Below are 12,336 nucleotides of genomic sequence, written 5' to 3'. Positions count from 1 at the left end.
GGCCACTCCTCCCTCCTCTGGCCACTTTGGACATGGCCTGCTCCTCTGACTTCACTCTTCAGAGCTGGCCGGCTGGGCACGTGGCAGTTAATTCAGCCTGGTTGTGCTGCATTTGATCCCTGGTGAGTCAGTAGACTCCTGCCCTTCTGGGTCTCCTCCCCGAAGGGCTCTCCCAAGTGTGGCCCCTGCTGGTTGTGCTGTTCCATGCAGCTGGGGGCCAGTTGTGAGGCTTTAGAGGCAGAGTGCTTGGTTTGAAGCTGAATGTGTCACTGTCTAGCCGAGTGATCTTGGGGAAGTGGCTTTTCCTTTCTGTGCCTCAGTTTCCACACCTGTAAAATGGGGACACTCTGACTACCTACCCCTTAAGGAGGTGAGAAGCAAAAGAGACAATGGGTAAAGAGGGGTATGGCACAGAGCATACTCCAAACATACTGCTGTTTGGGCCAGAGAAGCCTTACGAGTGAGGGAAAAGGCAAGGGACAGAGGGTTCTGGCCTGTGTCCCCTTCTGGGGCCTTAAGGTCAGTCCAGTGAGTTGAGGTGAAAAGTGCCCTGTGAGTGTCACGAATCATTAGGTATCATCACGGTTATCCTTCCTCAGCCCTCTCTGTCCTGCTTGATTTAATCCATTATTCAGTATCTTTTGGAGTTTCTTTTTGTCGGGGGTGCTATCACTTGTGATGTGTAAAAGCAAAGAGAGTAACTGAGAAGGGTGTATAAAGAAGAGAGGAGGATCTGTGTGGAGTTAGCAATCTGTGAGGGCTCCCTGGAGGAGGTGAGGCTCCAGCTGGATCTTGACAATAGGCAGGATCTGAGCAGTATGGAGGAAGGGAGGGGAGGAGAGAGAAGGGAACAAAGAAGTGCTGAGGAAGGAGCAGGCTTGTTAACGACTGAAAGGGAGAGAGATGTAAGCACTCTACATCATCCTAATTGGGCTTGCTTCATTCCCTAGCCTTAAAGAACAGCAGTGGAGATCCTGGAGCAATCCCAAAGAGCCACCAAGAGCACGGAGAAGAGGAAGCAGGCCAGTGGGGAACCACCCTGAGGCTGTGTGTATACAATGGCACTCATAAGCACAGTGAGCAATCCTGGGGCAGAGGAGGGGAAGACAGGAGACAGCCAAGGGCCCCCAGGGTGAGCTCCTGGGGGAGAGGAGAGCTCAGAGGAGCTAGGGAGCAAATGTGCTTTTCATTCTTTAGTGGATCAGCCTGCTCTATGCTCTATGGGGATAAATTAGAGCTCAGGGAGCCATCTCCATGAAATGATTCACCGATTGCCCACAATCCTTATAATCGCCTTCTGTGGTGGGCAGTCCTGTCCCCGAATTACCGAGAGGTCAAGCAACTTGCTGGGTGTTCCCAGTTGTTGGGAGCAGCAGAGCTTCCTTGGGGCAAAGGGGTTGGAGCAGAGAGCCCAGGAACAGACTCTGAGGCTCTGTCCCTTCCCCAAAAGACGCTCCTTGCCAGATGCTGGGGCAGAGTGTGCCTTCCAGCTCCATCCCCACCCTCTTTGCAGGTCTCCCACACCCAGAGACTTGAGTCTCCTAGCAGGGGACAGGCGGCGACATACTCCTCCCTCATGCTTATAAAGAAAACCTTCCTCATCTGACATCACACCCCTGCTTCTCTTCTAAAGAGCTCATTTTATTTTGGTGACTTGTAAAAAAATCTTCCCTTTTCCTGTGTTCAGATATGCTTCTGGAGTTATTTTATGGAGAACGACCCTACTCCAATCCCTGAGTTGTCAGGGTGCCATCTGTGAGGTTAATGTCTGAAGGGATGAGAGGGGCCCAGCAAAGCTGCCTTCCTGTGTCGGCTGTGTTCAGGAGTGAGAGGGTTTGTCAAGAGGCCACGGGGGCTAAGGGGCACCAGGGTCTACTGAGGATGCTCTTCTTTGATGTGTTCATGAATATGCAGATGTGCAAATGACACACCGTGGGTTAACCTGGGGATTTGGTTCTGTCCAGAAAATGGCTCTGCAGAGTGCAACCTTTCCTTGACACATGACAATTGTTGCTACAGATTGTGACACACACTGCATGGGGAGTCTTCCCTTCCTTCTCTCTCACTGTTCTTTGCTTTCCTAGCTATTTTATTGTGGACAATTTTAAACCTACATAAACACAGAGAGAATTGTATATGGAACTCCCATGGATTCACCACCAGCCTTCAACAATTATTAACCCATGGCCGATCCTGTTTCATCTATATTCCCACCCACCCCCCTATTTCCAAAATTATTTTGAGGCAAAGCCCACATATGTCCATATCATTTCATTTGGAAACATTTTGAGAAGTATCTCTAAAAGGCTCGTTAAAAACAATAACACAACACCATCATCACAACTAAAAACCAATAACACAATTCCTTAATATCATCAAATATCCAGAAAGTGTTCACTTATTTCATATAGTTTTTTTAGTTTGTTTGAATAAGGATCCAAACAAGTTTCATACATCGCCATTGGTTGATATATATCTTTTTTTAATGGCCTATCTTTTCATTTAAAAATATAAACATCGGGGCACCTGGGTGGCTCAGTCGGTTGAGTGTCTCTTGATCTCAGCTCAGGTCTTGATCTCAGGGTGGTAAGTTCAAGCCCCACACTGGGCTCCACGCTGGGCATGGAGCCTACTTAAAAAATTTTTTTAAATATAAATATAAATATATTATGTAGTCATACTTTCTCTTTCTTAGATAAATAGTGGCTTACTGTATTCTTTTCTTTTTTAAAGATTTTATTTATTTATTTACTTGAGAGACAGAAAGAGAGTGGGGGACTAGCGGAGGGAGAACAGGCAGACTCCACACTGAGCGCAGAGCCTGACGTGGGGCTCGATCTCAGGACCCTGAGATCATGACCTGAGCAGAAACAAGAGTCAGATGCTTAACTGACTGAGCCACCCAGGTGCCCCTATCCTTTTTTTTTAACTTAAAACCACTCACAGTAATACAGGGGGAGCCTCCTCCCTCCCCTCTCTGGTGGCATAGCGCTCCATCCTATGACTGCGCCGTAGCTTCTGGAACCCATCCCCTGCTCCGTAGTTGTTTCCAGTCTTTTGCTGTAACAAATAGTGCTGCAATGAACAGGTTAAGTCTTTTTCTATTTTTGTGAGTGTATCTTTAGGATAGATTCCTGCAGGTGGGATTGCTGTGTCAACGGACAAATACTTAAAAAGTATTCTTGGTAGATGTTGCCAGATTTCCTCCCTAGGCTCGAACCCTTTCACCAGCATCGATGCGTCAAAGTGTCTGTTTCCTCACTAATGGGCTGTGTTGTCAAAAGCTTGGCTTTTTGCTGGTTGTAAAAGGGTACCTCACGGTAGTTTGCCTTTGCATTTGGGGAGGGTTTCGACTCGCCATGGAGTGAGCAGTCATTTCCTTATTTGGCCAGGACTGTAAAAGCTCCCGTGGGTCCCCTCTGTCCCTGTGAGTGACCATTAGAATGGGGTGGGACTGCTGAGCACAGATAGGACCTCCGGGTTTGTTTGATTAAATTGTGTTTGTAAACCCCAGCCATGGTCCTTATTCCTGCATGTTACCTCATGTGAGTGACTGCTCAGTGTAACATGCTACCAGAAACGGTGCACGAGGCTCAGGGCCCCAAGGAGAGCAGGGTCTCCCAGGGTCTGGAAAGATGGGAGGTGCCCAGTGGGCAGTCACAGATGTCCACCATCTTGGGAGGCTTCCCACTGAGTCATGCCAGGGCCCACTTTTTGCGAGGTGGGGGTCACTTTCATATGTGCTTCCTGCTATTCCAGCCATGGGGTGGGGTGGCAGCTCCCCTGGCTTGCTGCCAGAGGGTGAGAGCACCTTGGTAAGGGTGGTAGAGAAGGTGAAGACTGGCAAGGGTCTTGCCTCAGTGAGGATGTGGTCCAGCAGGCAGAGCCAGGACACACAGTGGGGTTGTGGGTTGTGGCAGTTTTGTGAACAGAGCCCTTTCTACTTTATCTATCCCAGTGCACCTCTGCAGACTTACCCCTCTTTCTACAAAGATATCTGGGTCCCGATTTTCCAATGCTCTGGCCCCTTAGACATCTATTTGCAAGGAGAATGCCTCTTGGAAAAGGAAGCCTGGGTCCTGCGGAGTGCGGCAATCGCTATGGGGCAGGCATAGATGTGGGAGCGGCGGGGGGGCATCACCCATACACTGGCGGAAGCCCCCACACGCGTCCTTCCAAGGCCGTGTCAGGGCGGTGACTGTGCTGGAGTTCTCGACCCAACGGTCCTCTCTAGGGGTGGAGGCCTTCTGGAGTAGAGGCCCAACAACCCAGAGGGCAGGACCGGGAGGATTTTGGTGAAGTTACAGACACCTGACAGGATGGCCCCCAGGGCACTGGTTCAGCTGGGAGATAGCATCTTGTACAGTGGCATAGCTGGTAGGGAATGAGAAGAGGTCCGTCTCTGAGTGTTAGTCTGATTTCGGTCTTTAAATGGTCATTTCATCCGAGGAGCAATATGGTAGACGGGAAGACTGGGGGTGTCATGACTCCATGCCTTGTCATGTCATGACGGTGATGTGGGGTTTTTTGGCCAGAAGCTGTTACTAAAGGAATTGTTTTTTTTCTTTTTTTTTTTTTAGAATTTATCCATTTATTGGAGAGAGAGAGAGTGAGCGAGAGCAAGAGAGAGCCCAAGTGGAGGGAGGGGCAGAGGGAGAGGGAGAAGCAGGCTCTCCCCTGAGCAGGGAGCCGGACGTGGGACTTGATCCAGAGACTTCGGGATCATGACCCAGGCTGAAGGCCGACACTTAACCAACGGAGCCACCCAGGCGCCCCTACTCAAGGAATTTTTAAGTGATATGGCGTTAGCAATTAGGTGATACCGGAGCCACTAAAAGGTGAGAAAGGGGTCAATATAATTTATCTGCCTACTGCTGGCCAGTCAGCATGCCTCCCTTGGGACAGGCTTATAAAGGGATTTAAAGTGGGAGGTGGGGGGCAGGTTATCTGAGAAGGTGGGCAGCTAGAAGCAGCCGTTGCTGAGTTTTAGATAGAAGACTAAGTATTGACTGATTCTTGACCCACGTGCATTTGCTTTGTTTCCAGGAGGCCCAGGTTTGTTTGTTTGTTTGTTTATCACTTTTCCTGGGCAGTCCTGAGGTACTCCGGAAGTTGAAACTTAAACAGGAGATTTATTTCGTGCTTTCACTTTGGATGATAACTCTTAAAATACTTTTGGCCAGTAATAAATTTGAAAAAGAAATATGAACTATATGTTTTTACAACTTTTCCCACTGCCCTGCCTTTTAAGGAAGATGGTGGTTTTGTGTACTTTACCCTGGGCCTTCTTATGGAGCTAATAGAAGGTGCTGGGTGAAGGGAAGATTGGAGGCAGCCCCGACAGGTTTATTTAGTGGACAGAGAAGGAGTAGGCAGCTGTCCCCGGAAGAAGAGGGGAGAAAGAAAAGGGTGAGGGGTAGGAGGGGTGGGTTAGCAGCTGCAGTCCTTGCAGAGCTGAGGGCTCTCAGAAGTAACTGTGAACAACCATCTATGCGCTTTGTGCTGATTATAGCACCCTGCGTAAGATATGACTCCACCGGGTCTTGGTTTTCAGAAGAAAATGAGCTTTAGAGAGGTTCTGTGATTTTCTTGAGGTCACATGGCTGAAGTGGCAGGGCTGGGGACTGCATGCGTGTCTGGCTCTGTCTGACCCAAAGCCCAAGGTCTTAACCAGCTACGGTCTCCCGAATGAGGCAAAGATCTATGGGGGCCTTGGCATGCTGGATCTGATAGATAAGTCCGCTGAAGAAAATCCCAGAGAGAAAAATATGTCTCCTAAGTCATCATCAATATTGAAGCAGAACTTGAATCCCCATGTGAAATGAAAGCACGGGGCATATATTCTAAGCAGAAAAATCTATAAACAGTTAAAGATTAATGCACCTTAGTGAGGCTCCAGCCAGATTTAAAAAGAACAAATCTTGCTAGACCAATGTTTTTGCATTCCTGGGGCAGAATTATACAATGAGGGATGGAAGGGAGGCAGCTGGTCAAACACACATTGATTTCCAGGAAGCACGTGACCTGGCCCTCTGAGGACCGCCCTGAGAGCGGATACAGAGCAGGGCTGTGCTGACCCGTGCTGAGGGGGAGGTGGCCTCCAAGGGAAGGGAGGCAGGGGTGGGGTGGGCCAAGATCCCCAATCAGTTTCAGGGCTGGCCTCAAGACCTCCGTCTAGCGCCTGTCTCCTTAGAAGCACTGGAGGGTGAATACGCTTTTTAGGCAGCTGGTGGGAGGTTTGTGCTTCCAGAAAAGGAAGAAATAGGCCAGGAGCTCATCAATTTAGGGACCAAAAACCCATTCCAAATTGCATTATAATAATCTTTGTGAAGACCCTTCTCATCTGGAAGCTTCCTTCGTGGTCTGTCCTGCCCACTGCCCCTGGACTGACAGAATCCAGGGCAAGAACACACCTGGGTTTTAGAGTCAGACTGCTCTTGAATCCCAGGCTCACAATTTCCTAGCTGTATGATCTTGGGCAAGTCACTTGATGTCTCTGAGCCATCACCTCGTAGCATAGTTTTGAGGACGCGGGAGCACACATCCACAGTAAATTCTAGTTTCCTTCTCTTGTCATTTGAGGCCCTTGACCATCTGGCCTCAGTGTCTTTTCCCAGCCCCGTCTGTACCCTTTCCCCCTGCAGTCCAGTCGCCCCATGTCGTCTTTCTGCTCCGGCACTGGTAGTTTCATCCGTCTCTGGAACTCTCCCAGCCCAGCCTTATTCCCTGAGGTCCCCTGGCCCAAATACTCTCCCTCTTCCCTTCTCCTGGATTCTGAGAGCCCTGGGCTCTCCCAGTCGTGTTGTTTCATCCACACTGCCTCAGGGGGACAGAGCTCTTTCTCCCGTGCACACACTTGGCACGCCTGCTTTGGCTCCCCCAGAGGCCCTGTCGATGCTCGGTGGCCAGCGACTGTGCCTCAGATTCCTTCCATGTTCCTCACAGCACCTGGTCATGGGCTGCACACCCGGGAACATGAGCGCAGTGGATCCTCAGCAGAAGAACTGGGGCAAGTGTCAAAGCTGTGCGTTGATAGGTCCTTTTAGCAAACACTTCCTGAGCACCTGGCAGGTGCCTGGAACTGGGCTAGATGCTGAAGAGAGAGACGGAGAGAGACGCCGGCCTGAGGAAGATAGGGTCTAGGGGAGACAGGAATGTAACGAGTAGAGGCTTGTATGGAGTGCTTCCGGGACAAGCTGGTGGTTGGGCACAGGGCCAAAGTTTAGAAGGATGAGTATGGATTTGCCTGACCGAGGGTGTAGAGGACACTCCCAAGAGGGAGGGACGCATGCAAAAGCAGGGAGCTGGAGGAAAGCCTGGCATCTTCAGGGAAAGTGGGGTAATCGAGTATGGTGACTCAGGGCTGAGGGGAGCCGTGGGGGCTGGAGGGACGGGTTGGTCTGATGCAGTGCAAGAAAATGTGAAGAAACAAGTAAGGCCAGGCCATGGAGAACCTTGTCTGCTCTAACAAGCCATTTGGACTCTACCCTGTAGGAAATGGGGAGCCACTGACAAGTGTCAGGACAGGAGAGCTACCACAGAGGAAAGAGGTGCAGTCATGGTAATAGGCCCAGGAAGGAGCCTTTGTGTCAGCCCTCCAGGCAGCCAGCCCCCAGCCAGCCCGGAGGAACGGAGCATGTGGGGCGGGCGTAGGGGGGCAGGAGACTGAGCTGTTCTGCCTGCCAGGACATTGCAAGAGCTGCATGGCGGCTAGCATGGTTGTCCTGGTGTGAGAGTAGGATGTGGAAGCCATTTGCCCACCCCCCCCATAAATCCACCATCCGTCCAGACAACCTGCTTTTAGTCACCCATTGAACATACCAGGAACAATGTTGGCCTGCAAATTGCTGTGTCTCTCTATGGTAAGTGAGTTCCTGAAATTCATTAGCACACATTATCTATAGAGATAAAGAGATGGATATCGTTTTGGTTTGTATAAAAGATAATGAAGGTGACTCCTTGCAAAGGAATAGGGAAATGAGAATTTCAGCAGCTCTATGAGTCTCCCTAAAAAAAAAAAAAAAATCAATTTACTTAAAAAAAAGAAAATCTAGTCTCTACAATCTGGTAACATCGATTAGAATAAAAAGTACACATAGCATTTGACCCAGCAATACCACGCCTGGGAATCTATCCCGCAAAAGCTCTGGTTTGTAAGGGCTCATGAATAAGGGTATTTGTTGCAGTATTGTCTGTAATACAAAAAACTGGGGAAAAACTTTAGATAAGAACTTCCTAAACTGCAACTCTGAGTACCGTGTTCTACCTATTATTAAGTATATATGTATAAGAAGGACTGTGTGTGTAAACATGCTTCAAAAACACTGATTGATATCAAGTTAAATAGGTATGTTTATCATGGGCTCCTCAGAGCAAATAAGATGCTTATTAGGTATTATTTTCTGAAATATTTACTGAGCCAGGAGCTGTCTAGGGACTAAGAACAATGATCAAGACGAATTCTTGCTTTCTGGGACCTTGGAGTCACCACTGAATCCGTCATTTCCAGAGTGATGAAATTCTCTCACAAGAGGAGGGCAGGGAGTTGGGGGTACAGGGAGAGTAGACAAGTCTCATTTCCTGGATAAGGCAAGGAGAGGTGGAGAACTGAAGAAGAAATGGGAATCAGCTCAGACAAGGGGTGCAGAGAGACAGCATGCATGGGGCGGGGCGCATAGGGAAAGTGCTGACAGAAGGAGAGGTGTGGGTGTGGGACACTGAGCAAAGCCGGGCTGGAGCAGGGTGCAAGCTGCAGGAGTGTGTGGTGGGGCATGGGGGCTGGGGGGGGGGGCGGGTTGGGCAGCCACTCCAGGAGGAGTCAGGTCTTCACTCCAAGGGCAAGCAAAGGAAGCTCAGATGTTTGAAAAACACCTTTATTGAGGTATAATTTAAATACCTCAAAACTTACCCATGTAATGTATGTGGTTTTATGAGCGCTAGTAAATTTACAGAGTTGTGCAATCACCCCTGCAATCTAGTTTTAGCACATTCCTATCCCCACCCCCTCCCCCCACCAAGTTCCCTGTGCCCACCTGCAGTCAGTCTTCACTCCCACCTTCAGGCAACCACTGGTCTGCTCTGTGCCTCTATCTACAGTTTTGCCTTTTCTAGAAATTTCACATAAATGGATGGGATCATATAACGTGTTGTCTTATTGTCTGGCGTCTTTCGCTGAGCATGCTTCCGAGAGGCATCTGTTTTGTTGTAGGTATCTATCACTGGTTCCTTCTTTGAGTTGCTGAATACTTTCCCATTGCCTTGATACTTTTGTTTCTCCATTTACCAGTTGAAGAACATCTGAATTCTCCCAGTTTTTGGCTATAATGAGTATCACTGCTATAAATAACTCACACCCAAGTGAGTGGACAGATATGTTCGCATCTCTTTTTGGACCGATTCTTAAGAATGGGATTTTGTTGGCTGATTTTAAGCATTCATGGAGGTGCAAAGTGGTATCTCATTGTGGGTCTCTCGAGACTATTGGTTCCAAGCATCTTTTCAGTGCTCAGTTATTATTCATGTATCTTCTTTGGCAAAGGGTATTGTTTCTGGGATCCCACGTTTGGTGACTCTCTTGAAGGACTCACAGGGCTCAGGGGCAGCTATCCTCACGGCAGTGGCTCATTCCAGTGCAAGGACGCATGGCAGGACTAGCCAGGGGAAAAGACACATCCGGGAGAGTCTGAGGGAGTCCAGGTGAAGGCTTCCAAAGTTCTCCTCCTGCGGTGGGGGCCACACAGAACACACTTCTTCTTCCCCCAGTGAAAGGCAGCAACAGCGTGCAGTGTTTCTGCCCAGGGCAGTCTGTTTGAGACTCTGAATCCAAGGGTTTTATTGTGGGCTAGTGACGTAGGCCCTGTGCCTGCAAGACCAGCTATGATTTCTGAACTTCCAAGTTCGTAGGACAGCAGGTGTTCACTGCAAGTCACATTGTACCAGCCTAGGCAGGCTGGGGCAGCAGGACTCCGTGCCCCAGGTAGACAAAACAGCCTTATCAGTTAGAATCATAGGCACTATTCCAAAAGCCAGTTTCTCAGATTCCAGCCAAGGGCCAGCCTCAGGAGCAGGCCTTTCTCAATAGCTGTATCAGTCCTGCTGTGTTAACCTTCTCCTACACAGGTCTAGTTCAATCTTTGGATCATCTTTTAATCGGATTTTTAGTCTTTTTATTTTTGAATTGTTAGAGATCTTTACATAGTCTGGACATAAGTCATTTATTAGATACACATTTTGTAAATGTGTTCTTCAAGTCTGTGACTTGTCTTCCATTTTCTTAATGGTGTCGTGGGAGGAATTTGGGCAGGGAGGTATTATGATCAGATTTGTGCACAATCACAAAGCTGCTCTGCTTTGTAAGTGTGGGTTGGGGAGACCCATGACAGGAGTCTGGCTAAGAGATGATGGTGGTCCGGGCTGGGGGATATCAGGAGGGTTGGAGAGAAGAGGCTGCATGTGAGGAATGCATGGAAAGTAGGACTGACTGGATTTCACCAGAAGGAAAGCTGGGCTCTCCAACCTGTCCTCAGGACACCATATTCTTTTTGTTTTTAATACTGAAACTCCATTAAATTGTGGGATTTCAGCGTTCTGATAATTTGAGAAAGGCAGGATCCAATGAATACTAGGGTTCCTTCCAGATTTCACAGGCTCTGGTGCCATGAACAAGACTTTCTGGGGCTATTTTAACAATTCTAAAATCTTCTGAGGTGTGCGCCTACATGCATTATTATAGATTGTTTGTTAATCACACTCGTGTGTCTATAATGCTGAGCTCTGGTTCAAGAAAATAACTTCATGACTGAAATCGGGCACAGTCTGTGCATGGAGACCCTTGCCAAAAGTGAAGGCAGAAACACTGTTGGCAGACAGAGGGCAGGACTGAAGAAATTCATGTTGGTGTATTAACCCAATTACCAAACGTGCCTTGCAAGTCTGGTGCGCTATTGGTTTAAAATGGGATTTCGCATCATTCTGTCCCAAGTGACAGACAGTATCATAAGTGAAAAATTCTTTCCTCAGGCTGGGATGCAGAGCTTCTCATTTGGCCAGCATCTGCTAGCATGGGAGAACCTTTATTTAAGGCTGGAAATTCTATCTACCCAGGAGGCCAAAACACTGTTTCTCTGTTCTTGCAAAATAAACAAAACACCTTGGCACACTAGATGCAAAGAAGGCCTGAGGGAATGGAAAGGAATGTGAGACCAGGTATGCGGGGCAGTGTCAATGCAATAAATCAGGAGCACAGCGGTGATACCTGTTTTCCCTTCTGATACTAAAAAAAGAAGGCTACATGAATCAATGAGACAAAGTAAGAGTCCAGAAATTGAGAGAGATGTGTGTGTGTGTGTGTGTGTGTGTGTGTGTGTATGCGCTTACTTTATTATAAAGTAGGTTGTGTTGTGTTATTTTAGAAGCAAACAATGTAAAGGCTCAGCACTGGTGGGAGCCACATGATACAGCCATGCATCAGAAAGATGAGGGCATCTCCTGCAAGCCTAGTTGGGTGTGGTGTCCTGAACCTATGGGGAGGGGGGGACTGGGAGATGCTGGTGTTCCAGGATGGCTGCTATGAGGGGCACACTGCAATAGTGAACCCCTTCCTTAAGGAGCTGATGATGAATCCAGCTCATCATGCTGCTCCTTTTGCCCTCTTCTGCCTCAGGGCCTTTGCATATGTTGTTTATTCTGCCCCAAAGCCCAGCTGCCTCCATCCATCCCCACGTCTTGTGAATTCATCTTTCAGGTCTCACATCCATCCTCTCTTCCCTGCTCTCTATATTCTGTCATCAGGGAGAATCCCTGATGTTTTATGGAGTCTATGCTTTGTACAATTTTGAACGTGGCTTTTCAGAAAAGGAATAAAAATCATGAATGTGAACTTAGATACCCACATGATTAGGCACCCTCCCCTACCCCAGGGTGTTGAAAAGGCCACGGGCAAGTGAAGGTCTAGGGCTTCAGTTTCATTAACTTCATGGTGAACCTGGGCCTCTGGCTACAGGGCACGCTGTGTGTTGGCCTTCAGAACCCTCATCCCGGTCTGTAATCAGATGTTTGGTCATGGGAATATTTGATTCCCCTCCGCCTTTCCACAAGACTGTAAGCTTCACGAGAGGAGAGACAGTCTATTTTGTTCATCATTATATTCCTAGTGTTGTCTAGTGCTTGGTACATGAGAGGTGCACAAAAAATGATTCAAATACATGAACCCTGAATTTTGAATCACAAAAATTATAATCACAAGACTTCTAGCTTCCACTCCTTGAGTCTCTACTTGCCAGGCTGTGGATGTCAGTACGGAGGGCACAGGACATGCTGAAGTCTCAGCCTGTAAAC

The sequence above is a fragment of the Callorhinus ursinus genome, unplaced genomic scaffold (genome assembly GCF_003265705.2).
Source record: "Callorhinus ursinus isolate GAN/ISIS: 27379988/994484 unplaced genomic scaffold, GSC_fseal_2.0 scaffold1, whole genome shotgun sequence".
NCBI classification, from domain to species: Eukaryota; Metazoa; Chordata; class Mammalia; order Carnivora; family Otariidae; genus Callorhinus; species Callorhinus ursinus.
This window is presented reverse-complemented; position numbering follows the sequence as displayed.